General features: G+C 41.0%; 1 protein-coding gene across 13 annotated transcripts in view; it reads left to right on the top strand.

The window, feature by feature from the left end:
- akt3a (v-akt murine thymoma viral oncogene homolog 3a) overlaps positions 1–27,611 on the top strand; it is a 594,281-nt gene that overhangs the window by 160,283 nt on the left and 406,387 nt on the right. For 5 of the 13 annotated variants that reach the window (XM_072512730.1, XM_072512740.1, XM_072512747.1 and 2 more), the window contains one exon: positions 23,687–23,796. The exons of the other annotated variants lie outside the window; for them this stretch is intronic. The gene's annotated coding sequence lies outside the window, so the exon portion shown is untranslated. The remainder of the gene's footprint in view (positions 1–23,686; positions 23,797–27,611) is intronic. 13 annotated transcript variants of the gene reach the window in all.

The raw sequence follows: 27,611 nt of genomic DNA, 5'->3' as shown, positions 1-27,611 counted from the left end.
CATTGCAGTTAACATTACCTGACAGCATACGAAAAGAAGAGGTACTTATGGCGGTAGTTGAGCATTTAAAATTGCCTGAGATACAGTCTGACTCATTGGAATTGACAAAAATTCAATTACAGATTAAACAACTTGAACATGAAAAAGAATTAAAGCAGCTTGAATACGAAATGAGGGAAAAAGAAAGAATAGCCCTAGCAGAACAATAAGAAAAAGAAAGGGAGGTACAGGTCAGAAAAATATTATTTCATTTTTCAATTAATTCCCCAGACATTCACTAGAGAACCAATGATCACTTTAGTTATTTTCTTTTTAAATACTTGTAGAAACCCGATCTGTTTTTATATTTCTTGCTAGCTTTTCCATAACTAATTTCTCCCTCGTTCTTTTTGTCATTCCAGCTGTTTTTTAAAGTTATATCTAATCTTTGCAGAATTGTACTCTTGTTCTTTTAATTTGATTCTATCTGGCTTCCTTAGCTAGCCAGGGATGGTGCAATCTTTTCCTCAAGTCTTTTTCTCTTTGGAATGTATCTTTGCTGAGTGGTACAAAATATTTTCTTAAATGTATGCCACTTACTGCATTTCTACTGTTAGTCTTTAAACTACTTTCCAAGTTCACTTTAATCAGCTGCCTTTGTAACCTTATAATTGTCTATTTAAATTTAAAGCACAAGTCTTAGACCCACACTTCTACTCTCAAACGGAGTGAGAAATTTCTTCATGTTGTGATCACTGCTGGCAAGAGGCTCCTTTACAATGAGGTCTTTGATGAATTAATCCTCTCTCTCTTTGCAGAATACCAGGTCTACAATAGCCTGCTCTCTGGCTATAGAGCATGCTCCTCTAAGAAATTGTCCAGGAAACATAACCAATAGTAAGAACTACAGAGAGAAATTATGAAAAACTTATAAGGGACATAAAAATCATATTTTTACAAACTTGTATTGGACAAACTAGAGTGGTCTAGTCTTGGACTAGTTACAGCACAGACAGAGGCTATTTGGCCTTCTGTGGCAATGCCAGCTATTTGCAAGAGCAATTTTCTAACTCCCACTCCACACACCTTTTCTCCCAGAGCCCTGCAAATATTTCCTTTTTGGATAATGATCTAGTTCATCTAAATGCTATGATTAAGTTTGCCTCCGATACACACTCAGACAGTGTTCCAAATGCTAACCACTTGTGTGTTTTAAAAAAAAAAAGCCCCTTAACTAATACTATCAATGAAAATAAAATGGTGGACATGTTGAATAATTAATTTGTATAATTGAAAGTAGATTGGATAATAAGCCACACATCTAAGTTTGCTATGGCACAAAGCGAGGTGGCATTGTAAGCAATATAGATGGAAGCATGCAATGACAAATTAAGAAAATGGACATTTATGTGGCAAATGTGAGGTCATCCTTTTTCAATTCATTTACAGGATTTGGGTGTTGCTGGCCAAGCCAGCATTTATTGCCCATCCCTAGTTGCCCTTGAGAAGGTGCTGTTCAGCTGCCTTCAGAGTGGCAGGCAGTGACTAGTAGGGTACCGCAGGGTTCAGTCTTGGGACCCCAGCTGTTCACAATATACATTAATGATTTGGACGAAGGAATTGGGTGCAAAATCTCCAAATTTGCAGACAACACTAAACTGTGCGGCAGTGTGTGCTGTGAGGAGGATGCAAGGAGGCTGCAGGGTGACTTGGACAGGCTGGCTGAGTGGGCAAATACTTGGGAAATGCAATATAATGTGGGTAAACGTGAGGTTATCCACTTTGGTGGCAAAAACAGGAAGACAGATTATTATCTGAATAGTAGCAGTTTGGGGAAGGGGAAGTGCAACAAGACCTGAGTGTCATAGAGTCATAGAGGTTTACAGCATGGAAACAGGCCCTTCGGCCCAACTTGTCCATGCCTCCCAGTGTCATGGTAGAACAGTCGCTGAAGGTTGGCATGCAGGTCCAGCAGGCGGTGAGGAAAGTGATGGCATGCTGGCCTTCATAGCGAGTGGATGAGAGTATAGGAGTAGTGATGTCTTGCTGCAGTTATACAGGACCTTGGTGAGGCCATACCGTGAGTATTGTGTGGAGTTTAGGTCTCCTAGTTTGAAGAAGGACATTCTTGCTGTTGAGGGTGTCCAGTGAAGGTTCACCACACTAATTCTCGAGATGGCAGGACTGAAAGCGGGAGGGGCTACTGAATTTGCATGATCAGCCACGATCATATTGAATGGTGGTGCAGGCTTGAAGGGCCGAAAGACCTACTCCTGCACATACTTTCTATGTTTCTTGAACTGCTGTGGTCCCTGGGGTGCAGGTACACCCACAGTGCTATTAGGGAGGGAATTCCAGGACATTGGCCTGGTAGAGACAGTAAGAATGTGGATACAAAATTGTCTGAGTAATGGTTAGATTTTAGGCCGGAGCAAGGTTGGAGTGGACTTCTCCAGGGATCGGTGTTGCAACTCTGTTTTTCCTGATATATATTAATGATCTAGATCTTGGTGTGCAGGGGGCGGTTTCAAAGTTTGCAGGTGACCCAATACTTGGGAGTATTGTAAATTGTGAGGAGGACAGTGGAGAACTTCTGACAGACAAATTTGTGAAATGAGCTGATGGCAGATGAAGTTCAATACAGGGAAGCGTGAGGTGATTCATTTTGGTAGGAAGAACTTGGAGAGACAATATAAAATAAGTGGGACAACGCTAAAGGGTGTGCAGGGACCTGGGTGTGTATGCACGAAGTAATTGAAGGTGGTAGGACAGGTGGACAGAGCAGTTAATAAAAGCATAACAGTATCTTCGGCTTTACTAATTGTGGCATAGAGCGCAAGAGAAAGGAGGCTATGTTGAACTTGTATAAGATTAGTACAGTCTCAACTGGAGTATTGTGTACAGTTCTGGGCACCACACTTTAGGATGAATGTGACTCATTGGAGAGAGTGCGGAAGAGATTTCCAAGAATGATTACAGGGTTGATAAACTTCAGATATGAAGATAGATTGGAGGAGTTGGGCCTCTTCTCCTTGGAGAGGAGGAGACTAAAAGGAGATTTGATGGAGGTGTTCAAAATCATGAGGGGGCTGGACAGAGTAAATAGGTGGAAACGTTCCCACTTGTAAAAGGATTGAGAACGAGCAGGCACAGATTTAAAGTGATGTGTAAAAGAAGCAGATATGAGGAGATTTTTTCACACGAGTAGTTTGGGTTTGGAATGCGCTTCGAGTGGTAGAGGCAGGCTCGTTCAAGGCATTCAAGAGGGCATTAGATGATTACTTGAATAGAAATAATCTACAGGGTTATGGGAAAAAGGCAGGTGAATGGCATTAAATCATAATACTCATTTGGAGAGCTGATGCAGACATGATGGGCCAAATGGCTACCTTCTGCACCTTAACAATTGTGTGACTTGGGGTGTCCAGATACATTTCATCATTAAAATGCCATTAATAGGTACAGAATATAATCCAAAAAGCTAAAATGGAATATTGGCCTTTACATTTAGAGGTCTAGAATGCAAGGGGTGGATCTTGTATCAAAGATTTGTGAAGGCCTGGCTAGACTACACCTGACAAGTTCTGGGCACCCCATATTAGGTAGGATATGTAGGACTTGGAGAGATTGCAGTATAGGTTTACCAGAATGGATTTGAAGTGTTGCGTTATGACGAGTGGTTGTATTCTCTGGAATTTAAACCGGTAAGATGTGATGCAATCCCAAAGTTTTCATGATATTAAGCGAAAACGGGTTAGATAAAGGGAAATTATATATGCTGGTTGGGGAGCCCAGGACTTGGGGGCATGGTCTAAAATTAGAACTGATCTTTTACAAGTTAAATTAGGAAACACTAAGGGAACTCCCTTCCACAAATCGTGATTGATGCTAGATCAAATAGAGATCTCCTGAAGGAGACAGGTGATCTGTTGGTCAAAAAAGGATATGTTGACAAAGAGAGAGAGATGTTGATAAAGAGAGAGAACCAGTTTTGTTGGGATAGGTGGTGGTGGCGTTCGGGCGCAAGTGGTTAGTTGGCAGTGAAATTTAGTTGAGATAGTGGAAGGAGATGGACAAGAAGAAAAATGTTGGAATGGTGTCATGAGCCATTTAATCACTGCATGTTCAGCACTTGAGAGATCATCCTACCTTGTCTTGGCACAATTATTCCTGCTTAAAACTACCACTCATGCAGCAACAATCTCTTTTGCTTGGGTCTACCTGTAAGTCGCTTTATTCCTTCCCTACTGTGTACTTTATTCTCTCTTTTTATCCACTGGCCTCTGTGCTTTAGTCCCTGAACGTCCATTCCCCGCACTGCCACTCACACATGCAGGATTGCAAGAACATGCAATGTTCAGGCCACTAGTTCCAGACCTTTGAAAATATGTTTATATCATCGGCAGAATTTTGAAACGAGGATGACATCTGTGCATTCAAGTGGCTCAGCAGGCCAATCCTGGAGCCACAGACCTTTGGACAGGGAGGACAAGAGTTGCCCTTATGGAGGGGGTTCTTCTCTGTCTCCTTCTGTTCTTGTTGCTTCTCCACAGCAGAGTTTGTTGTTGTTTTCTGAATGTGTTTCAGCTTCATTGATTTATTTAAAAAAATTTAAAATCCAATTAAGCAGCAATTTTAGCCTGGCCTAATCCACCTACCCTGCACATCATTGGGTTGTGGAGATGAGACCCACGCAGACACGGGCAGAATGTGCAAACTCCACATGGACAGTCACCCGGGGCTGGGATCAAACTGGGTCTCGGTGCTGTGAGGTAGCAGTGCTAACCACTGTGCCACCGTAATGCCCCTCCAGCTTCATTGATGAGGTGTCTCCACATGGCACAATTAGCTACAAATTCCCCCATGTGCCAGTTTTAATTTGTACCCTTTTCATTGTGGCCTTCAGAGTGCTTTAAAACATTTACTCTATCTTCCTTAAAATTGGGTGGATTACTTAATTGTGAAAAGAGGATCTGCTTCGGAAGCTGATTATTTGGCAGTGTGGCTGCAATATCTAGACCAGCGGAGCTGATTTCGCATGGTAATGCTTGTGGTGCTGGAGAGAATTTGCTTTGGTGAGGATGCTAGAGTTTGTTTGCCTGTTTTCCGACTTGAATTTGAGTGTTCTGCAGAGACATACTGACGTAAATTCATCAGTTATTGGAGGTGGCTTTGGTGGTTGACCCAAGCAGGGTGGTGATGACAACACCGTAGCAAATTCAAGCCTGACATTTATGTAGTAGCATCTTTCACAACGACGACGTGAGGACAATCAACAGCACTTAACTGAAATGTAATTGTTGTAATGTTGACAAACATGGCAGCTAGCATGTATTAAAGTGCCACAAACTGCAATGAAATGAAAATCGCTTGTTGTCACAAGTAGGCTTCAAATGAAGTTCAAATGAAGGTGAAAAGCCCCTAGTCGCCACATTCCGGCGCCTGTTCGGGGAGGCTGGTATGGGAATTGAACCGTGCTGCTGGCCTGCCTTGGTCTGCTTTAAAAGCCAGCTCTTTAGCCAATGAAATCGTAGAATCATAGAATCCCTACAGTGCAGAAGGAGGCCATTTGGCCTATTGCATCTGCACCAACTTGCCGAAAGAGCACTCCACCTAGGCCCACCACCCCACTGTAACCCCATCTAACCTTTTGGATACACAGTGAAAATTTAGAATGTCCAATCCACCTAACCTGCACATGTTTGGCCAGTGGGAGGAAACCTGAGCACCCTGAGGAAATCCACGCTGATACAAGGAAAAAGTACAAACTCCATGCAGACAATCACCCAAGGCAGAATCGAAACGGGTCCCTAGCGCTGTGAGGCAGCAGTGCTAACCACTGTGCCACCATGCTGCCTTAAATTACCTGATTGAGAAACTTTGGCCAGGATACCAGGAAAACCTTCTTTAACAATGGCTTGTAATCTTTAATGTCTCATAGAAAGATAGCATCTCTGAAGGGAACTTTTTAAAGAAATATGAGTGAGTGGCATATCGAGACAATAGGAGGCCAAAACGTGCACATTTACATGTAGTGCATCTCAAACACCTGAAAATGCAGCACCTGCCATGAATTATAGTGAAGTGCAATAACGTAGGCAGAACTTATTGAAAAATGAGTGAAGGGTAGGTATATGGAGAGGAGATGCGTGGAGACAAAATGTTAGAAAGCAGTGATGGTGGTATACGTGTCAAACACTGCAATCAAAAATATGTAAATTGGAATTCTTCGAATGAACAATGGTAGATGAGCCGGAACAAATCTTTTGGGAGAGAGGAATTTTTGAATATTATGTCCAATTAATTACTTTTTTTTGAAATATGGTTAGTCCCTTACATCGATAAACATGGCAGTTAATTTGTTCACAGCAAGACCCCAAAAGCAGCAAATGAGCTGAATCACCAGTTAATCTATGTAGATGCTGATTGAAGGCGACGCATAATATACTCACTGTTTCGGGAAGTTAGTTCATTTAGCCCACTTATCCATAGTATTCATCTGCATTTCAATAATGAATCCCATCTGTTGACAGGAACCTGTCTACTTTCTCCTTGAAATCCATGGGGCGCGATTCTCTGGAATGGAGACAGTGTGTTTGCGCCGTCGTGAACGCTGTCGAGGTTCACGACAGCGCGAAACGGCCCCTATCCCGAAAATGGGCTAGGAGCGGCGCCGCGTCATTTACACGCGCCAGGCCTTGGCGCCGCGTAAAGGCGGTGCCGCATACATGACGCGGCCGGCGCCGCATAACTGGTGTCACCCGCGCATGCGGGCCAGACCCCATTTGAGGCCTCTCTCCCCCCCCCCCCCGGTGCAGGACCTCCCTCAACCCCCCTGCAGGCCGCCCCCCCCCCCCCCCCCAGCATTCCCGTGCTGTTCCCGCTGGCAGTGACCAGGTGTGGACGGCGCCGGGGGGAACCCGCCGTTTTGGGCAGGCCGCTCGGCCCATCCGACACTGAGAATCGCGGGAGTATCAGTGAATCGCCATTTTGGCTGTCTCGGGCGATTCACTGGACCGTGCCGCGCAAAACGCGATTGTGCCGATCTGGCCGCTTCCGTGTATCACGGGAGGGCGTCGGACCGGCGTCGCGGGAAAATTTGGCGACCCAGGCGATTCTCCAAACCGGCGCGGGAGTGGAGAATCTCGCCCATGATGCCTGGACACCAGCCTCCATACTTGCCACTTTCTTTAGATTACAATAAGGTTTAGTAAAATAGTTGTTCTGCATTTCATATTTTATTTTCTGTTAATTTTTAAAAGTACCATATGTTTGCCAGGCCAGTATCCCATTGTCCAATAGATTTTGGTGACTAGCCACAAGTGTAGCTACGACAATGCTGTTTAAGCCGCATGCACAAATGTTATTTAACACTTTGCTTACTTCCACACAATACTTGGTTCAGCTGGTTGGACAGCTGGTTTGTAATGCAAAGGGAAGCCAACAATGCAAGTTCAATCCCCATACTGGCTGAGGCCAGTACATGGAGGCCCGCTCTCTCAACCTTAACCGTCACCTGAGGTGTGGTGGTCCTCAGATCAAATCGCCCCCAGTCAGCTCTCCCCCTCAAACGGGAAATGGCCTATTGTCATCTGGGACTGGCAACTTCACTTTCCTTTCTTTACATTACAGGCAAATATACTTCATGTGTATATTTGCTTAATAGTTTACCGCTACTTAGTAATCAATGAAATAAAGATCTGTGATCAAAGAACACTCCCCTACTGCTGCTCATCTTGGGAATTTTCAAAAGTACACAGGGTAAAGTGCACATGCTTTTGTCTGTGAATAAATACTCAGATCATCTGACCAATGGTGATGTCTACTACTAATTCTTTTATTTCTTAATAAGTAGGAAAGCCAACCTACGTAAGAGTTCTCAATTCCCAGGTGTGGAGATAATTTAAAGGACAGACGGGAAACTGTACCATCTACGCCACTCTTAATCCAAAACAACTCCAACTCTGTCATAGAGCTTTAGTATGCAAATACAATATATACATATAGAAAATAGAAGCAGGAGTAGGACATTTGGCCCTTCGAGCCTGCTCCGCCATTCATTAGGATCATGGCTGATCATCAAATTCAAAAGATGCCGCTCGTGTGCGCATTCACTCAGAAACTGAGCTCCAAGTCATTGTCAACTTCTTCTGCAACGCATGACTTTTTGGTAAACACCTGGCAAACTAACGTCCTCTTACAATCCGCTCTTAAGCACAACACCACCCCCATTGATTTAAGATCAATGGCATAATCTTGGAAAATGTGAGCCATTTTCCATATCCTTGAACCCTCTTCTCAACAAAGGCAGGCATAGATGGCAAAATTCATCATCGCTTCCAGTGTACCAGCTCAGGTCTATTGAGGAAGAGAATATTTAAGGACCAGGATCCCCCACTTGAAATGAAATGAAAATTGCTTATTGTCACAAGTAGGCTTCAATGAAGTTACTGCAAAAAGCCCCTAGTCGCCACATTCCGGCTCCTGTTCGGGGAGGCTGTTACGGGAATTGAACAGTGCTGCTGGCCTGCCTTGGTCTGCTTTCAAAGCCAGCGATTTAGCCCTGTGCTAAACAGCCCCAGACTGAGACTAAGACCAGGGTTTATCAGGCAGCAATGATCCCCCCACTGCCAAATGCTTCGGAGGCTTGGACAACCCACAGCAAGCACCTCACACCTCTGGAGAAGTATCACCAGCAGTGCCTTCGCAAAGTCCTATTCACTCCCAAGCCAACGTGCCCAGTAGCAAGGTGCTAATCACTCAAAACTCTGCTGAGCAGGATATGTTGATTTTTAAGTCATTTGTTTTTGGTGTGTAAGGAGCATAATGAAGGTTACATGCAATAATAAAAACAAAAGAAATGTAGTCCAGTAGAATTACAGAGACATTGACAGTATCTGAAGCACAATGTAAATGTGCTTAAGAGACATGTCTCACTATGTGTAGCTTGCTTAACTGATTCTGTCTTCCTTTTCACAGCTGCTGACCTCCACGTAATCCTCCTCTATCAGGGAAAGTGGATAAACAGGTCCCAAATTAAGTCTCCGCTTTCAGTGTAGTGCTGAGGATGTGTAACAGTTGATGTTTTACTTGTAGTTACTGTAGATTGAGATAAATTGTAATGATTTTACTTAGTTACTGTAGTTTGATATAAATTGTGATGATTAGAAATAGTATACAAGTTTTTCTTTTCAAGATTTATGAAAGGATAGAAAGATGGAATCTACATAAGTGAGCCAAGGTAATTTTGTCCAGTTGACTGAACGCAAGGCCACAATCCAAAATAGCTACTTGAAATGCTATTTGAATTGATTTATGGGTGAAAAATGTTAACAAAATGTGGAGTTTGAGTATGGATTGTTAATATTTCAGTTTTAGTAAAATGTATTAATTATTTGTATTTATTTTGTGTTTACTAAACTCAATGTACAAATTGTACATAATGGATTTTTAAAAAGTTATCAAGTCTTGAAATGGCTGGTTCATATTTTACATTCTGCAGTTAATTTGTCTGTCCAGTTGTTGTATGCACAAAACAAGCTGTCATACTTCTTAATTGCTCCATAAGCTATAGACCAACCCCATTTCAGGGTCTTTGTTAGGGAGGAGCTTTTGAAGTATCTGGTTGTTTGCAGCTGTGTTGTGGCTTTGGTTGTTTAACATTTTGCCGTTTTTTTTTTAAACAAACCCCTGACAGAAGGGAGTTTGTGTTTTCAACAGACCGGCTTCATACCAAAGTGGTTTAAGCAGCTGTATTGTGGGGCAACAACAAAGAGTTTATTATTGTGTCTGTGACGCAAGGAGCAGGCAATTCTGTGGTGAGGCATTGCTGCTGTTGATGTCGATTGTTGACTTGCCATCTGCCAGATAGGAAGAATAAAAAAATGACAGCTCCAGCAGGGTGTTCAAGACCTTATTGGAGAGACGCATAAACATGTGCAGATGTCAAACAGCATACTGACGAGAGTTCAAAATGTTCCATAATGCTGTCTCTTCTGGCAGTAGATCTATTTCATCCAACAATTTTCAGTATTTGTGCATAATTCTTTTACATTGAATATTGTTTCAAGTTGTTTTGTGTGGCAGATACATCAGTGGAAATTTTGCCAAAAGTATTTGGTCAGATCTACAATTTGTGGTTCTTAAAAATGAATTACTTTCACCTTCTGTCCCCTGCTATTTATTTTTCGTTTTCTGTCACAGTTTCTTTGTAGGTGGTGTTGAACTTAATAGTTCTGCCATTTTTTGTTCCGACATCCACATTTTTGTAAAGACATCCTCTGGTTGGAAAAATATAATTACAACAAAGATGCCATTACCTTGTGTGAGCCAAGAAGCGTAGGTTGATGTGCATTTTTGATTCAATGCATAACTGGCTGTCTTGCTTTTGAGAAATATTCATTGCATACAATTGAACAATTCTGTTGTATTTTTCTCCTAATGGTGATGAACTAAGTGCTGAAGGTTAGCTGCAAATTTCAAACCGAAGCTCTAGTTATGCAACACTAAGAGGATGGATAATGGAAACATTTAAGTATGGCACAGGCAAGGCAGCTGTAATTTTATTGCCTATTTGCATTTATTGTTCATCAAGGGAAGCAGAGCTCATGTGCATACCTAACTATGTTCATCAGGAATGATTAATTCTTTTTAAACATCTTAAAATATTGACCTGCATGTACTAAAATATTGGGTAATATTGAGACCGTGTCTTCCAAATAGTCTTGTTGTCAAAATCAAACTCCTGGTCTCTGTAAAATCAATGGTGTTGACTGGCAGCAATTGTACCATATAACCAGGTCATTAATTGGGTTTCCTGTATTATAGGGTACCTAGAAGCTTGTTTAAGGATAATTATAAAACTCAGCCAGCTAAGCTGAATGGTGAAGCTTGATAAATGCTACAATTGTCAACTGAAAACATGATGCCAGTTTGGAATGCAATCATTCAGTCACATTAAGATGCTTTTATCTTCATGCATGGGTGCAATTTTGGGAAAGCAAGGTCAATCATCACCTTCCCTCTTTTTTGCTTTAGAGTAGAAAGTTGGTTTCCATTTCCATGCTATGATTGGCTTTTATGGAGCTTCATGGAGAAAAAGCATGAGTTTTAAAGGCTCCTTTTGTTTGTCAATAAAATCAGTTCCTTTAGCCTTACGGTAGAATTAAAGGCTCATATTTACTGGGTCTGTTGTGCTATTCATACTTGCACTAATAATAATAATAATAATTGTGTGGCTGATGAAGGAAAATGTTTATATGGATGTATTTTAATTTGTGTAAAAGCACCTTTGCTATGCTTGTACCTTGTGTCAAAATAAAGCATAGATTAGATTCTCCTTTCCAATCCTCCTTGTATTAAGTGGAATAAAACTTGGGTACACTCAGATTCCAAACTATGTAAATGTTATATAATCTTCGCTGTCTAGTTAAAGTCACTTCATCAAGGTTGACTTAATGCATATTGCAGGAGGGAGTGCAGATATGAGATTTGAGAAGGCTATTTGTTTATGTTGTGGATTGAAGTTTTCTCCCTACTGCTTTGTTTATACTATAGAGTAGTGTGATCCACAGGATAAAAGAAACCTGACCATTACCATTAAAACTGCATGACAGATTTAAAAAAAAAAACTTTTTTCTTGAAAACCCTTTTTAAGTGGATTTTGCTCATGTGTACACAGGAGGTGGGTAGATATTTAAAGTAAGTACTTTTTCAGAGAAAAATATATGTATTAACACTGGTAGTGTTATTCGATATGTTAGCTATTATATGGCTAAATGGGAATCCAGATGCGGAGAACTTAATTTCTGATTAAAATAAGTATTAGATACCCATTGTTGGGTACATGATCTTGATACTGTATTCCCCATGGCATTTACATATGTATGGATATGGTTTCTACCTTGGGCACAATTAATTTGTCAATGCCTGTGCAAATTGCACTTGTCTTGAAAAGTGTTCTTCCCACACGCTATCTCCCCCCCCACTGAGTTTCTACTGAAACTCATTTGTATATTGCTGAATACACATTATTTCACAAAGCACTGCCATCAAGTTGCATTTTAAAAATCAATTCTTAACATTTTCCAAAAAATTTCCGTGATATATTTAAGCATCATAATATGAAGTTTGATTAATACAGCTAAAAATAGTTGCCCACAGAAAAATTTGCATTTTAAATTTTTGTCAATTTGCCATCTGTGTAAAAAAATTACTTTTTGGTGTAAAAATCTGAAGCTATTGGCTAGTTGGAATGGAATACAACAGGCATTGTCAAACACGGGGGTACGACCCGTGGGTGGGTCACGGGGCCGAACGTCGTGGCGCTCCAGATCGCGCAAATCTGCACGCAACAGCCACAGCAGCTGGCTGTTAAATGCGGCCGCACTGTGCATGCGTGCCAGATCATTGGCACGCATGCGCGCCTTTTTTTAAAAACGGTCGCAGCTTTTTGTTTTCCAAGTTCGGGGAGATTGTATTCATTTATTTTATTCATTTAATTTTTATCATTTATTTTATTCATTTTATTTATTTATGTTTTTACAAGTTCGGCTTGGGGGGGGGGGGGGGGGGGGGGTGCGGTTTTATGTGATAAAATTTTACCAGAAGAAAATGCGAAAGTTTGGACAGATGGAGACTCCATACTTTCCGACACTGGAAGGCTTCACCTTCATCCAACAGGTTCCATTGGAGGAGCGGGTACGAGTGCCAAAGGGACCCAAAACCATTTCCTCCATTTTTGTCAGCAGCAAACAAGGTAAGAGAAAATGGTGGGTCATGCAGGTCAGCCGGCGTGGGTCGTGAAGGTCGGCCTGATTGGGTCCCGAAGGTTGGCCAGTTGGTAAAAATGGGTCCCCGGAAAAAAAGTTTGAAGAACACTGGGATACAATACCCTAGAAAAAATAAAATTTATTCAAAATGTTTCAAATTGTACCTATTAGAGTCCTTGTTCTCAAAAGTTATTTCTTGATTTTTTGGAGCCTCCTTGAGATGAGCACAATTAATGTAAACTCCCAATGACAGTTGATTCACCTTGGAGGCACAGGCAGCTTGTTGGCAAGAGTCCAGCACTATGTCTTTAACACAAGCGCAAAAGATGTTGGAAACTCCATTTGCACTAAAACTCTGAGATCTTTTGTGGGATTTGGGGAATTGTGTCAAAACCACAATTGAGCAGAGATATCAGACTTTAGAACCTTTTGGCGCATTTGAAATGCAGGGACCGCAAACATTTTTAATCATTGCGTTTGCTTTACTGCCTTGGCTGCTGCTAGAAGCATGAGTAACTTCATCCCAATGGAAACATCAGACATTGCATAGAGAGGAGATCTGTCATTGGTCAGTTTGGCCGATATGCAGCTCCTTCAGAGCAAGCCATGGCAAAGGACGAGGACTGCCTTGCAACATTTTGGATGGAGAGAAAGGGTGGGTCAGATGTTCTTTATGTAAGCCAATATTGTCAGTAAATACTGAGGTCAACATTCTGGGCTTGCAACTGCTGAGCAAAAATATGAAAGCCATAATTCATAATTTCAAACTTTGGTGGAAGAAAGATTTAATGGTTATTGTTAGTAGGTATACACAGGGAATAAAAGGTTACTCATTTAAGACACACGAGAAATTCTTTCTGCGGGTCATGAGTCTTTGGAACTCTTCCTCAAAAGACAGTGAAAGCAGGGTCTTTAAATTTTTTTTTAGAGCTAGATAGATTTCTTGATTGGCAAGGGGGGGGTGAACGGTTATTGAGGGTAGCCAGGAATGCGGAGGTTACAATCCGATCATCTTGAATGGTGGAACAGGCTTGAGGGGCAGAGTAGCCTTCTCCTAATTTGAATGTTCGTAAATGTATTTATCTCTATTGTATGTAAAGTGCTTCTCACTAAAATTAGATAGTTAGAATGCTAATGGCTAGTCAGCAATTTCTTTTGGATAGCACTGGTCAAATTAATCTTTGCCTCTGTTTGGAGTGATTAGGAGGTTACTGGAATTCAATCTTCATACGTAGGAGTACTGTAGACCATTCAGGAAGATTATGGTTGATCTGCATCTTGCCTCCAGTTACCTGCCTTGGTTCCGTATCTGTTAACATCTTGCCTAATAATCTAACAGCCTCAGATTTGAAATGGTTAATTTGGTGATTCATTGGTCAGCCCTCTCTCTTGAAAGGAAAAGGGCAATTAGTGATGGGTGCCAAGTGTTGGACTAGCCAGCGATGCCCACATCCCATGAAAGAAAAAAACCTTTGCATTTATATTGTGCTTTTCCTGACCCCTGGATGTCACTCTTTACAGCCAATAAGTGCTTTTGAAATATAGGCACTTTTCTAATTTAGGAAATTTTAACTCAAAATTCTAGGTTGACACTCCAGTGCAGTACTGAGGAATAAGACATTGACCTGTATGTTCTCTTCAGGTCGGTGTAAAGATCCTGCGACAAGAGCATGGGTATTATTTCCGTTGCCCTGTCCCATATCAGCATAAACAGATTTGCTCATTACTAGATTGCTGTTTGTGAGGGCTTGCTCCCTACACTATAACAGTGACAATCTCTGAAATGTATTCACTGATTGCAAAGGAGTTTGAGATGTCCTGCGATTGTGAAAGATGCTCCAAAAATGCACATCTTTCAGTACCAATTGTGAGAAATGCTTCCTGACATCACACCTGAATTTCCAATTCTGATTTTAAGGTTATCCCTGCAATTCTGGGCCCTTCTGATCCTTTACATGAGCAATACCATGAGCAATTCACATGTCTGTTTATATCTCCCTTAACTTGAACAGTTGTTTTACAAAATTTGCATCAAATTAATATTTTTTCTCAGTTTGCTTACATTTTAACGATGGCAAAAAACAGTTAAATCAATCAGATTGACCTGGAGGCCTGTTAGAAACGAACAGTAGCTATAAGACTCCCAGCTGCAGGGTTTGTAACACCATGTTAGGATCCCAGAGTCTCATTTAGCTCAGAATCATGCTCAAACTAACAATAACCACAGGGTTCAGGAACTGAATCACTGCATACCATATGTGCCTTCCATTTGGGGCACTGAAAGCAGCCCAATTATTTTACTTATGCCATGAAGCAGGTTGCTTGGGGGGAGAGAGAGTGGGGGGGGGATGTGAATACTTTTGTGTCCTATATTGAAATATCTTATGACATGATTACTTTATATCAAGTGATCAATGGCAATCCATTTTTGATTTAAGCACTAAAATGTGAAATGTTTCAAGAAGTTTAGATACTTGCAAAATTGGTTTACACAACACTACCTCTCTAGTTCACAGTCCACATGGCATGAGGGTGAACTGTTGAGCAATTTGCTTCCAACCTGACACAATGGTACTCAAGACCATTGCAATTGAGCCAGCATGGCTCACTCATGACTTTAAACATATTATTTTTTTGTTTTGTCTCATTTGGAATAATATTACAAATCTCATGACCTCATGCTCCCAACATATTGGCTGAATTATTTATAGAAATTCAGCTTTTGCGATCACCTTCATAGGTGACTGCCAGTTCTGTGGTGTTATGATCTAGCACATGAGTATGCAGACCTGTTTCCTTGGTATTTCAGGTGTCATTTGAGTGCCCCTTTAAGAAAGGTTTTTATCTTATCACATGGCTTCAGTGATGTCATTGTGTGGGTGGAGCTGGGCTGTGGCTGTGTGAGGTTTTTTGGTTTCGTTTTCAGTTTTGGCTGCTGTGGACTCTGACAGAGAATAGAAGTGTTTTGGCCTGTCTCTCTCTCTTTTCATTTTAAATATCTGTTCCAGTAAAAACCCATTGATTATAGCTGCCAGCTGGTTTGGTGACTTAAAATATATAGCTTGCTTTCCGGAACTGTTTAAACCTGCTGGTGAGATGGAGTCAGAATCTCAGGGAAAGCCAGTCTTATTCAAGTGAGAATGCAGACTGCTGGGCCATGCCCTTGAAAAGGGGCTTTTGGTTTATGGGATTTTGTTTTTGAATTGGAACAGTTAAGAGGGAATATATTTATATATAGATTACTGTCGCTGTGGGGTATCTTTGTTTGTTATTGATAAAAATTCTTGCTGTGTGTTTATATAAATGTTCTCAGAATAAAGCTTATTTTGATTAAAAGTGTCTAGGAAGACTGCAAAATCACACCTGAAGGATAGGCTCTTGTGCTCATCCTAGCCAAATTCAACAAAAAGTTAGAGGTTAGGTGAACTCCATAATATACTTTTGAGTTTCCAAACCCTGGCCCATAACAAAATTGGGGGCTCATGGGATAAAAGTCTATCTTTCGTGATTGGGTTGGCTTAGTGAACTTATAGACAGTGAGGGGTGAGCATATTTATATTTGCTTTTCAGGTGTTGTATTCAAGTTTAAATAGGGAGTGTGTTGTGGACAATGGCTCTTTTAGAGGCTCAGAAGATTTTGGGGATGGACACGGTCACGCGCAGGACCTTACAAATGGAGACTAAAATAGGCTTTTTGATTTGGCAAAAACATTGCAGTTAACATTGCCTGACAAAATGCAAAAAGAAGAGGTAATTGCAGCGGTAGCTGAGCACTTAAAATTGCCTGAGACACAGTCAGAATCATTGGAAATGGCAGGAATTCAATTACAGATCAAACAGCTTGAACATGGAAAAGAATTCAAGCAGCTAGCAGAACAAAAAGCGAGAAAAAGGGAGCTACAGATCAGGGAAAAAGAAAAGGGGAGCAAGGAAAGGGAAAAAGAACGAATAGCCCTAGCAAAACAAAATGCAAGAGAAAGGGAGGTAGAGATCAAGGGAAAAAAGATAGAAAGAGAGGAAAAAGAAAAAGAGAGAGACTTTGAACTTCGGAAACTGGCCATGAATTGTGAACAAAAATTGGCAGAAGTAAAGAGAAATGTAGTCTGAGGATAGTGAGAAAGAGCAAGAGCGTCATAGTCAAAGGTTTGGTGGGGATCTATTTAGATATGTCCAAGCATTGCCAACATTTGATGAGAAGGATGTAGAAACCTTTTTCATTGAATTTGAGAAGGTGGCTAAACAAATGAAATGGCCACAGAACATGTGAGTATTACTGATTCAAACAAAATTTGTAGGTAGAGCTAGTGAAGTGTTTGCATCACGATCAGAGGAGATATCTGGGAAGTATGAGGAGGTGGAAAAATCCATCTTGGGTGCATATGAACTCGTGCCTGTAGCCTACAGACAAAGGTTTAGAAATTTAAGGAAAGAACCTGGTCAAACATACGTAGTTTGAAAGGATCAAACCGAGTAATTTTGATAGGTGGATAAGGGCTTTGAAAATAGACCAAACGTATGAAGCTCTCCGAGAAATTATAATTTTGGACGAGTTTAATAATTCGATTCCTTATGTAGTGAGAACTCGTGTGGAAGAGCAGAGGGTTAAAACTGCGAGATTAGCAGCAGAAATGGCAGATGCTTATGAATTAGTTCATAAATCAAAGCTTGGTTTCCGACATCAGTTTCAGCCTGTGAGGAATAGAAACTGGGGAAAAGAGAAATACTCAAGTGCTAAAGGGGATCTGATGGGAGATAATAAAGATAGTGTACCTCAGATTAAAAAGGAAATCCAGGAGGATGGAAGAGACATGAAAAGTTTCAGATATTTCTACTATAATGAGCTAGGCCATGTAAAGTCACAGTGTTGGGAGTTGAAAGAAAAGCACTGGGAAGGCTGATGTGGTAAAACAGGATAAGCCAGTGGGATTTGTTAAAGTGGTAAAGGAAAGCCCGATTGAACTGAAGAAGGTGCAAAAGAATGTACAGCCTGATAAAGAGGTGATTGATAAGAAGGTGCCAGATCTCGTTAAAGAAGTTACTTGTGTGGGTAAAGTTTACTCGTGTACCAGGAGTAGGTAGTAAAGAAGTCAAAGCTTTAAGAGATACGGGAGCTAGTCAATCTTTGATGGCAAGAGGTGAGGAGTTATGGAGGAATATTGCCAGAAAAGGAGGTAATATGTGGAATTCAGAGTGAGAAGAGTAGTGTTTCATTATATAAGGTGAGGTTGGAGAGTCCAGTGAAGAGTGGTGAAGTGGTAGTAGGAGTAATAGAGATACTATCTTGTCCAGGAATACAGTTTTATCTTGGGTAATGATATAGCTGGATGGCATATGGGAGCGATGCCTACTGTGATTGATAAGCCAGTGGAAAATCAAACAACTGAATTGTTTAAGCATGAATATCCTGGGATTTTTCCTGATTGTGTAGTAACAAGGTCGCAAAGTCACAGGTTAAGAGAAGAGGAGAAATCAAAGAATGAAGGTAAAGTTGAAGTTCAATTATTAGAAATGATTTTTGATCAGATGGTTGGAAATGAACAAGAACGGATGGAGGGTGAGGTGGATATTTTTAGTTCAGGAAAGTTGGCAGAGTTACAATAGAAAGATATAGAAATAAAACAAATATATCAGAAAGCATACACTGAAGAGGAATCTGTGTGTATACCAGAATGTTGTTATCTTAAAAATGATGTCTTAATGAGAAAATGGAGACCTTTACATATGCAGTCTGATAGAAATCAGATTTTCTGGTCAACTATAGATAAGATTAATAAAAGGTTTAATGAAGAAATCCTGGTTGGAAAAATCCTTAAATCCTTAAGAGTAATTAACTAAATCAATATATTAACCATGAGAGTGAGGAAAAGCAGACTAGCTGGGAACTGATCAAATAAGGCATTCTATTCTCACGTTTTGCAAGTTGCTTGAAACAGCTAGACAATTCAAGCCCAGTGACAAAAGACTCACATGCCTTCCCAGGCTTGGACAAGATCCGTTTCCATGGTAACAGTCAGTCAGGGTCATAATAACTTTTCGAAAACTGTGTTAATCTAATTAATGTTAGAGGCATAATTGGCATCCCAGGTTATGGAAAAATACAAAATCACACAAAGACATTTATCTCTTAAATTGACAGACAGACAGTTTGGTCGAATTGAGTGAATTATAAATTAGTTGAAGCCAATCACAGCTGGAAAGCAGGCAAAACTTTAAGATAAGGATCTTTTTAAAAATCACTTGTCAGGATGAAGAAATTCATTCCGGAATCAATCACTTGTCGGGATGAAGAAATTTATTCCGGAATCAATCACTTGTCGGGATGAAGAAATTCATTCTGGAATCAATCTATCACTTTCTGAAACCTATGCTCTGCTTGCTTCTGCTAAATCGCCATTTTTCTTTTTAAATCACTCAGTCATTTAATAGTGTGTATTATGATTTGAAGAATTACTGAGTTGTATTTTAGAACTCAACCACTGTATTTGCTAAAGACAATCGATCTGACTAGCTTGTTGCAGGCTAGTTGGAACTTCTTAAATTTTGTATTTGAAAATTGATTTTACCAGTAGACACTAAAGTTGACGAATAAAGTTTCAAATAACTTTACCAATATCGCAGTCTGAAATCTGTTATTTGAGAACTAAGAAGGGATAACACATATCCAGGGTTCCGAATAGAGAGACAGATCCATCACAGGCGGATGAAAAATGGGCAGAAGTTCATTAAGTGGTCTTGCAGTTAGGGTATAGAAAGGAGTTGTTGTGAGTAGCACATGAGGTACCAGTAGGAGGTCATTTGGGAGTTAGGAAAACTAAAGCTAAAATACAAAAATATTTTTATTGCCCTGGACTACATAAAGATGTAGTTAAATTTTGCCAATCATGTCACTCATGTCAAGTGATAGGAGGAAAACTTCAAGCAGTTAGAAAACCAGCGCCCTTAATACCTATTCCAGCATTTGAGGAACCTTTTACAATGGTCTTAATTGATTGCATAGGACCGCTTCCGAAAACGAAAAGTGGTAATCAATATCTTTTGGCTATAATGGATGTGTCTACTAGGTTTCCAGAGGCCATTCCAGTATGCAATATTACAGCTAAAAAGATTGTAGAGGAGTTAGTCACATTTTTTACTAGATATAGACTACCCACAGAAATACAATTGGATCAAGGATCAAATTTGACCTTGAGCTTATTCAAGGAGGTTATGGATAGTTTAAACAATTTCAATCAACTGGATAACATCCAGAATCGCAGGGAGCGTTAGAACGGTGGCATCAGACGTTCAAGACAATACTGAGGGCTGGCCAGCAGCACGGTTCAATTCCCGTACCAGCCTCCCCGAACAGGCGCTGGAATGTGACGACTAGGGGTTTTTCACAGTAACTTCATTTGAAGCCTATTTGTGACAAGCGATTTTCATTTCATTTCATTGTCAAGATTATCCAGAGGATTGGGTAAAGGAATTCCATTTGTACTGTTTGCAATTAGGGATGCACCTAATGAGTCAAACAAATTCAGTCCTTTTGAACTAGTTTTTGGTCATGAGGTAAGAGGACCACTTAAATTGATTAAGGAGAAATTGGTGAGCGAGCAGTCGGAACTTACATTATTGGATTAAGTGTCAAATTTTAGATAACGATTAAATAGAGCAGGTGAATTGGCTAGACAATCTTTAAAAGCTGCATAGCATGTGATGAAACAGGCAGCGGACAAGAAAGCAAAAGTTTGTAGTTTTGCCAGTGGAGAATAAAGTTGTTACCAGTGGTAAGTGAACCTTTAAAAGCAAGGTTTTGTGGACCTTATCAGATTGAAAGGAAATTGAGTGAGGTGAATTATTTGGTAAGAACGCTATATAGAAGGAAAACACTCACCGAGTGTGTCATGTGAATATGCTTAAAAGGTATTTTGAAAGGGAAGAAGAGCAAAAGGAGGAGGTTATAGTGATTCTAACTCGGTGAAGAACTAAATCCAAATGACTCTGAATTTGACTTTCCTCAAATTCAATTGGATGACGAGGATGTTCTTAAAAATTGGGATAAATTATTGAGTTACCTTCCAGAGGAAAAACAAACTGACCTGAAAGAATTATTAATATCACATGGGCAAGTTTGTGGAAATAAGTTGGGAAGTACTAAAATGGTTTTACATGATGTAGATGTGGGAAATGCTGTTCCAATTAAACAACATCCATATAGACTTAACACTCTAAAATTGGCACAGGTTCAAAAAGAAATTGATTATGCTTAAAAATGGCATAATTGAAGTGGGTTGCAGCCAATGGAGCTCACCCATAATGATGGTACCGAAACCAGATGGTACCCAACGATTTTGTGTGGACTATAAAAAGGTCAATGCAGTTACAAGAACAGACTGTTATCCTATCCCACGGTTGGAGGACTGCATTGAGAAGGGGGGACAATCCGCTTTTTTTCCCAAACTGGATCACTTTTTCTCCAAACTGGATTTACTTAAAGGTTACTGGCAGGCACCTTTATCCAAAAGGGCGAAGGAGATTTTGGCTTTTGTGATTCCAAATGGTATATACAAATTCAAAGTTATGCCATTTGGTGTGAATAACGCCCCAGCCACATTTCAACGGTCAATTAACGTCATTTCAGGATTACCCAATTGTGCAGTATACATTGATGATCTGGTAAATTTTAGTCAGAAATGGAAAGAACATTTAAAGCATCTGATGGAGTTATTTGATCAACTTCAGGAGGCAGGTTTGGTGGTAAACCTAGCCAAAAGTGAATTTGTAAAAGCCCAAGTCACGTTCCTTGGCCATACAATTGGACATGGCCAAATGGTCCCACGGGATGTGAAACCAAAAGTTATTGGAGAGTTTCCAAAACCCTCGACATGAAGGGAAATAATGGAATTTATTGGCATGAGTGGTTTTTACTGTAAATTTGTGCCAATTTTAGCAGCAAGGTTGCTCCACTGACGGACTTGTTGAAGAAGCGTAGCAAATTTCAGTGGATGGCGGAGTGTCAGTAGGCATTTGACGGCCTGAAGGCTGTGTTAAGCACTGCTTTTGTGTTGGCCACCCCAAATTACACAAAACAATTCAAGGTGGCTATTAATGCGAGTGATGTGGGCGCAGGTGCTGTGCTCTTGTAAGAAGACAACGATGGAATAGAGTGGCCTATTGTGTTAAGTAATGGGTTAAGAGTTAAGTAATGCATTAAGAGACATTGCAATTAGTTGTCTCATTTAGTTTAAGTATCCAATGATTGACACTGATATGTAAAGGGGCTTCAGGTGGCCCTTGTGTCAGCTGGTGTGTTAAGAGATTTGTGCAGAGGCTGTGGAAGTGAAATAAATGGTGTTTGGTGAAAAGGAACAGGACTATTGACTCTTCATACAACGATAACTAAAACGTATAACATATTGGGTATTTATCCAAAAAATTAAATGATCACCAGAGGAAATATTCAACAATTGAAAAGGAGACTTTGAGCTTGGTGCTGGCTTTGCAGCATTTTCACATTAATGTTACCAGCAATTCGTCTGAAACAATTATATATACTGATCATAATCCATTGACGTTTTTGGAAAAATTCAGGAATAAAAATGCCAGACTGTTTTGATGGAGTTTATTATTACAGCCATTTGATTTAAAACTTATACATGTGGCAGGACGAGAAAACGTGACAGCCGATTCTTTGTCACGAATGTGATGAAACGAAGCAGGTTCGATGGTGGAAAACAAAGAACTAAAATAGACTATTATTATCAATGTTTGCCTGTTTTAATGTTTTGAAATGTATGTTTATTGTCAAGTGTTAGGTATGGGCAAGTGAAAAATGAAACCATCTTTGAAGATGATGGTTTAATTCTTTTCTTGGGAGGGGGTGTCATGTGAGTGTCCCTTGAAGAAACTTTTTTGTCTTGCCACATGGCTTCAGTGATGTCATTGTGTGGGTGGAGCTGGGCTGTGACTGAGGTTTTTTGGTTTCACTTTCGTTTTCAGTTTTGGCAGCTGTGGACTCCGACAGAGAACAAAAGTTGTTTGGCCTGTCTCTCTATTTTCGTTTAAAATATCTGTTCCAGTAAAAACCCATTAATTATAGCTATCTGCTGTTTTGCTAACTTAAAAAATATAGTTTGCTTTTCGGAAGCGTTTGAACCTGCTGGCGAGACAGGGTCAGAATCGCGGGGAAAGCCAGTCTTTTTCAAGTGAGAATGCGAAGCCCCGCCCTTGAAAAGGAGTTTTTGGTTTATGCGATTTAGTGAATTGGAACAGTTAAGGGGGAATTCATTAAGTGTTATACATAGATATCTTTATGTTTGTAATTGATAAAAATTCTTGCTGTGTATTTATATAAATGTTCTTAAAATAAAGCTTATTTTGATTAAAGTGTTTAGGAAGACTGCTGAATCACACCTGAAGGGAAGGCTCTTGTACTCATCCTAGCCAAATTCAACAGAAAGTTAGAGGTTAGGTGAACTCCATAATATACTTTTGATTTTCTAAACCCTGGCCCATAACACACTACTCATTCGCCTGTCTCGAAGTAAAAAACTACTTTGACGTCAGTACTGAACTGAAGACAAAAGTGATGTTCTGTTGCTGGGGTAGAAGATAGCACCTTGTCCATATTTTCACTTATGTTTTGGAGAAAGTTACAATGCACATGCTGTCCTCCTGCATTCCATGACCCATTTCATGTGTGCGCTTGTAGCGGGAGAATCTTCTGCTTGCAGCTGAATTAATGAGGATTTCCTTCCTATTTCTCCTCAATCAAATGTGTTCCAAATGTATGGTGTTATAATCTTTGATTTCCCTCATTTGCCATTGCACAGTAGTCTTGTAATCGCATCAAACGTCCCTACCCATGTTGATGATATGAATAGTTCTAATGCTTGTTTGAAGTTCAAAGGTTTTGGGATGCGCAAGACGGATATATAAAAGTTACTCTGTTTCTATAGGACTGGAGTATAAAGAAGAGCAGTCAGGTCTCTGGAGACAAGATGATAGATTCCTGTGCCCGGCAGTAACCAGTGGACCATCCATTGTTACAAGCTTGAGGCTTGCAAAGGTGAGGGACCATTCCACCCACTCAGCTTTTACACAGATTAGTTTTTGAAGAGCATTTTGACTGGATCCCATTTACTAGAAAACGTTTTGGTAGCCAATATATTTAGGAGAAATTTCCACATGTAACCATATTCCTATTAGTGTCTGGGTACATTTAAGTTGTTGAAAAAAATAATCAAAAAGGGTAGAATGAAGTGGCTATTCATGTTACACTCATCCAAGTCGAAACTAAACAGCACTTTAGAAGTACTTTTTATAGTGAACAGATATGAGGCTTTCGCAGATTTAAGGATGAAAGAAGTTGTGTTTATATGTGCCTTTTATATCTTCAGGATATCCCAAAGTTCTTGAGAACCAACGGATTACTTTTTCAGATTACTTAAGGAAGTTTCCTTATGATAATTGTATTGCCCATTGAGATTGTCCATGCCAGCTTGAGGACAGCCAGGTGCCCTTTCTAATCTCATCTTCCTGCACTCGATCCACATCCCCGTAACTTAGAGCACTTTAATGCAGATCCAGGTATTCCATGTTGAAAATCAATTGGAAGAAGCACGGAGGATGGTAAGGGCGCAGAATGTACTCTGGGCGGGGGGCTTCAATGTTTATCACCAGCTGTGGCTTGGTAGCATCACTACTGACCGAGTTCTAAAGGACATAGCTGCTCGACTGGGTCTTCGACAGGTGGTAAGGGAGAAACCTACTTGTTCTCGTCCTCTCTGATCTACCTGTCACAAATGTATCTAGCCATGATAGTAGTGGCAAATGTGACCACTGCACAGTCCTTGTGCAGACTAAGTTCTGCCTTTACATTGAGGATACCCTCCATGTTATGTGGCATTACCACCGGGCTATATGGGATAGACTAAGGTCTGCAATCCTGCTGCATCCAGTTGTGAATTAATTACTTAACAGGAGGGGAGGATCCACAAAAATCCCCATCCTCAATGATGGTGGAGTCTAACGCATCCGTGCAAAAGCCAAGACTGAAGCATTTGCACCCAGAAGGGTGGAGGTTCCAACTCATCCTCATTCCGAGGTCCCCAGCGATGCCAGTCTTCAGCAAATTCCATTCACTCCATGTAATATCAAGACATGGCTAAAGGCCTTGGATACTGCAATGGTTATGGGCCCAGACCACATTCCAGCAATAGTGCTGAAGATTTGTGTTCCAGAATTGGGTGTGCCCCGCCAAACTGTTTTAGTACAGCTACAACACTGGCATCTCTCTGGCAATGTGGGAAAGTTGTTCACTCCACAAAAAGCAGGATAAATCAAATCTAGCCCATTACCGCTTCATCACTCTACCCTATCATCAGCAGAGTAGTGGATAATGTCGTTTTCAGTGCTATCATGTGTCACCTACACAGTAATAACCTGCTCATTGACACTGAATTTGGGTCCTACCAGGGTCTCTCAGCTCCTGACCTCATTACAGCCTTGGTTCAAACATGGACAAAAGAGCTGAACTCCAGAGGTGAGTTGAAAGTGACTGCCCTTGATATCAAGGCAGCATTTGACCAAGCATGGCACCAAGGAGCCTTATAATAGAACAAGTCGGTGGGAATTGGGGAAAGCTCCATTGATTGGAGTCATACCTAGCTCAAAGGAAGATGGTTGGAGGTCCGTCTTCTCAGTCTAGGCGTATTGCTGCAGGAGTTCCTCCAAGCTAGTGCCTTCAGCACAACCATCTTCAGCTGCTGCTTCAAACACCAACTCTCCATCTTAAGGTCAGAAGTGGGGATGTTCGCTGATATCACTGATAATTGCAGAATGTTCACTATTCATGACTCCTCAGATACTGAACCAATCCGTGTTCATATACAGCAAGACCTGTATACTGGGACTTTATACCGGGCAAGACCTGTATACCGGGATGTTACCGGGACTTGATGGTTTGAGTTATAAGGAGAGGCTGGATAGACTGGGACTTTTTTCCCTGGAGCGTAGGAGGCTTAGGGGTGATCTTGTAGAGGTCTATACAATAATGAGGGGCATAGATAAGGTAGATAGTCAACATCTTTTCCCAAAGGTAGGGGAGTCTAAAACCAGAGGGCATAGGTTTAAGGTGAGAGGGGAGAGATTCAGAAGGGCCCAGAGGGGCAATTTCTTCACTCAGAGGGTTGGGAGTGTCTGGAATGGGCTGCCAGAGGTAGTAGTAGAGGCGGGTACAATTGTGTCTTTTAAAAAGCATTTAGATAGTTACATGGGTAAGATGGGTATAGAGGGTTATGGGCCAAGTGCGGGCAACTGGGACTAGCTTAATGGTAAAAACTGGGCGGCATGGACTGGTTGGGCCGAAGGGCCTGTTTCCATGCTGTAAACTTCTATGATTCTATGAAGACCTGGACAACATTCAGGCTTGGGCGAATTAGTGGAAAGTAACACAAGTGCCAGGCAATGATCAGTAAGAGAGAATCTACCCATCTCTTAATTCATTGCTGAATCCCTCACTATCAAAATCCTGGGGACGGGGGTGGTGGTTACCATTGACCATCTGTAAAAATACTGTGGCTTCAAGAGCATATCAGGCTGGGAATTCTGCGGCAGGTAACTCTCCTCCTGACTCCCCAAGGCCTGTACATGATCTATAAGGTACAAGTCAGGAGTGTGATGGAAGTCTACTTACTTGGCTGAGTGCAGCTCCAACAATACTCAAGGAGCTGACACCATCCAGGACAAAGCAGCTCGCTTGATTGGCACCCTATCCACAAACATCAATACCCTCCTCCACTGACGCACTGATGTAGTGTACCATCTACAAGATGCACTACAACTTAGCAGGGCTCTTTCAACAACACCATCCTAACCCATAACCTCCACCCAGAACAACAAGGGCAGCAGATGCATGAGAATATCACCACCTGTAACTTACCATGCAAGCCACACACCATCCTGATATGGAACTATGTCACTGTTCCTTCACTGCTGGTTAAACGTCCCAGAATTCCCTTCCTAACAGCATGGTGGGTGTTCCTACAATATGTGGACTGCAGTGGTTCAAGGCAACTCGCCATCACCTTCTCAATGGCATTTAGGGACGGGAAGACATGTTGACATAGCCAGCGAAGGTTGCATCCCATGAATTAATAAATAAAAAGAGACTTGATTGAACAAACAAAGGTTGTATTACCTGGAATTTGGAAGTTAAGGGAAGATTTAACCACAGGTTTCAAGCTATGAAGGGAAATTATTTCTGCTGATTGGCGAGCCCAAGACTAGAGGGTAGAGTCTAACAATTAGACCCTATCAAAAGCAAAAGGAGAAAACATTTCATTTTTTAACAAAAATCTACTTTATTCCAAACGTGTAAAAAAAAAAAAAGCAACATAAAATACATACTCCACAAACTCAGTTTGTACAATATTCCCCCCTTTTACCCCCTCCTCCCCCCCCATCCACGATGAACAATTCCTCAAACATTGTCATGAACAACCACCACTGCGCCTCGAACGCCTCTGCTGACCCCCTCAACTCAAACTTAATCTTCTCCAACCAGAGAAAGTCGTACAAGTCCCCTTTATCCGCTGACAGTGCTGCAAACAACCTCCACGGTGGGAGCTGAGCGGGGCCCAACTCCAGAACTAAGCTCACCAAATTTGGGCATGGTCCGAAATAATCGTACCCGAGTACTCTGCATACCTCACCCAAGAGAGGAGTCCTACCCATCAGAAAAAAGTCAATCTGAGAATAAACCTTGTGGACCTGGGAAAGAAACTAACATTCTTTATCTCTTGGGTGTAAAAGCCACTACTAAATGCAGCAAGAAAATTCTGTAATCACCATCAGCGAACTAACCCTCTCTGTTGCCTCTCA

The sequence above is a fragment of the Scyliorhinus torazame genome, chromosome 1, assembly GCF_047496885.1.
Source record: "Scyliorhinus torazame isolate Kashiwa2021f chromosome 1, sScyTor2.1, whole genome shotgun sequence".
NCBI classification, from domain to species: domain Eukaryota; kingdom Metazoa; phylum Chordata; class Chondrichthyes; order Carcharhiniformes; family Scyliorhinidae; genus Scyliorhinus; species Scyliorhinus torazame.
This window is presented reverse-complemented; position numbering and strand designations above follow the sequence as displayed.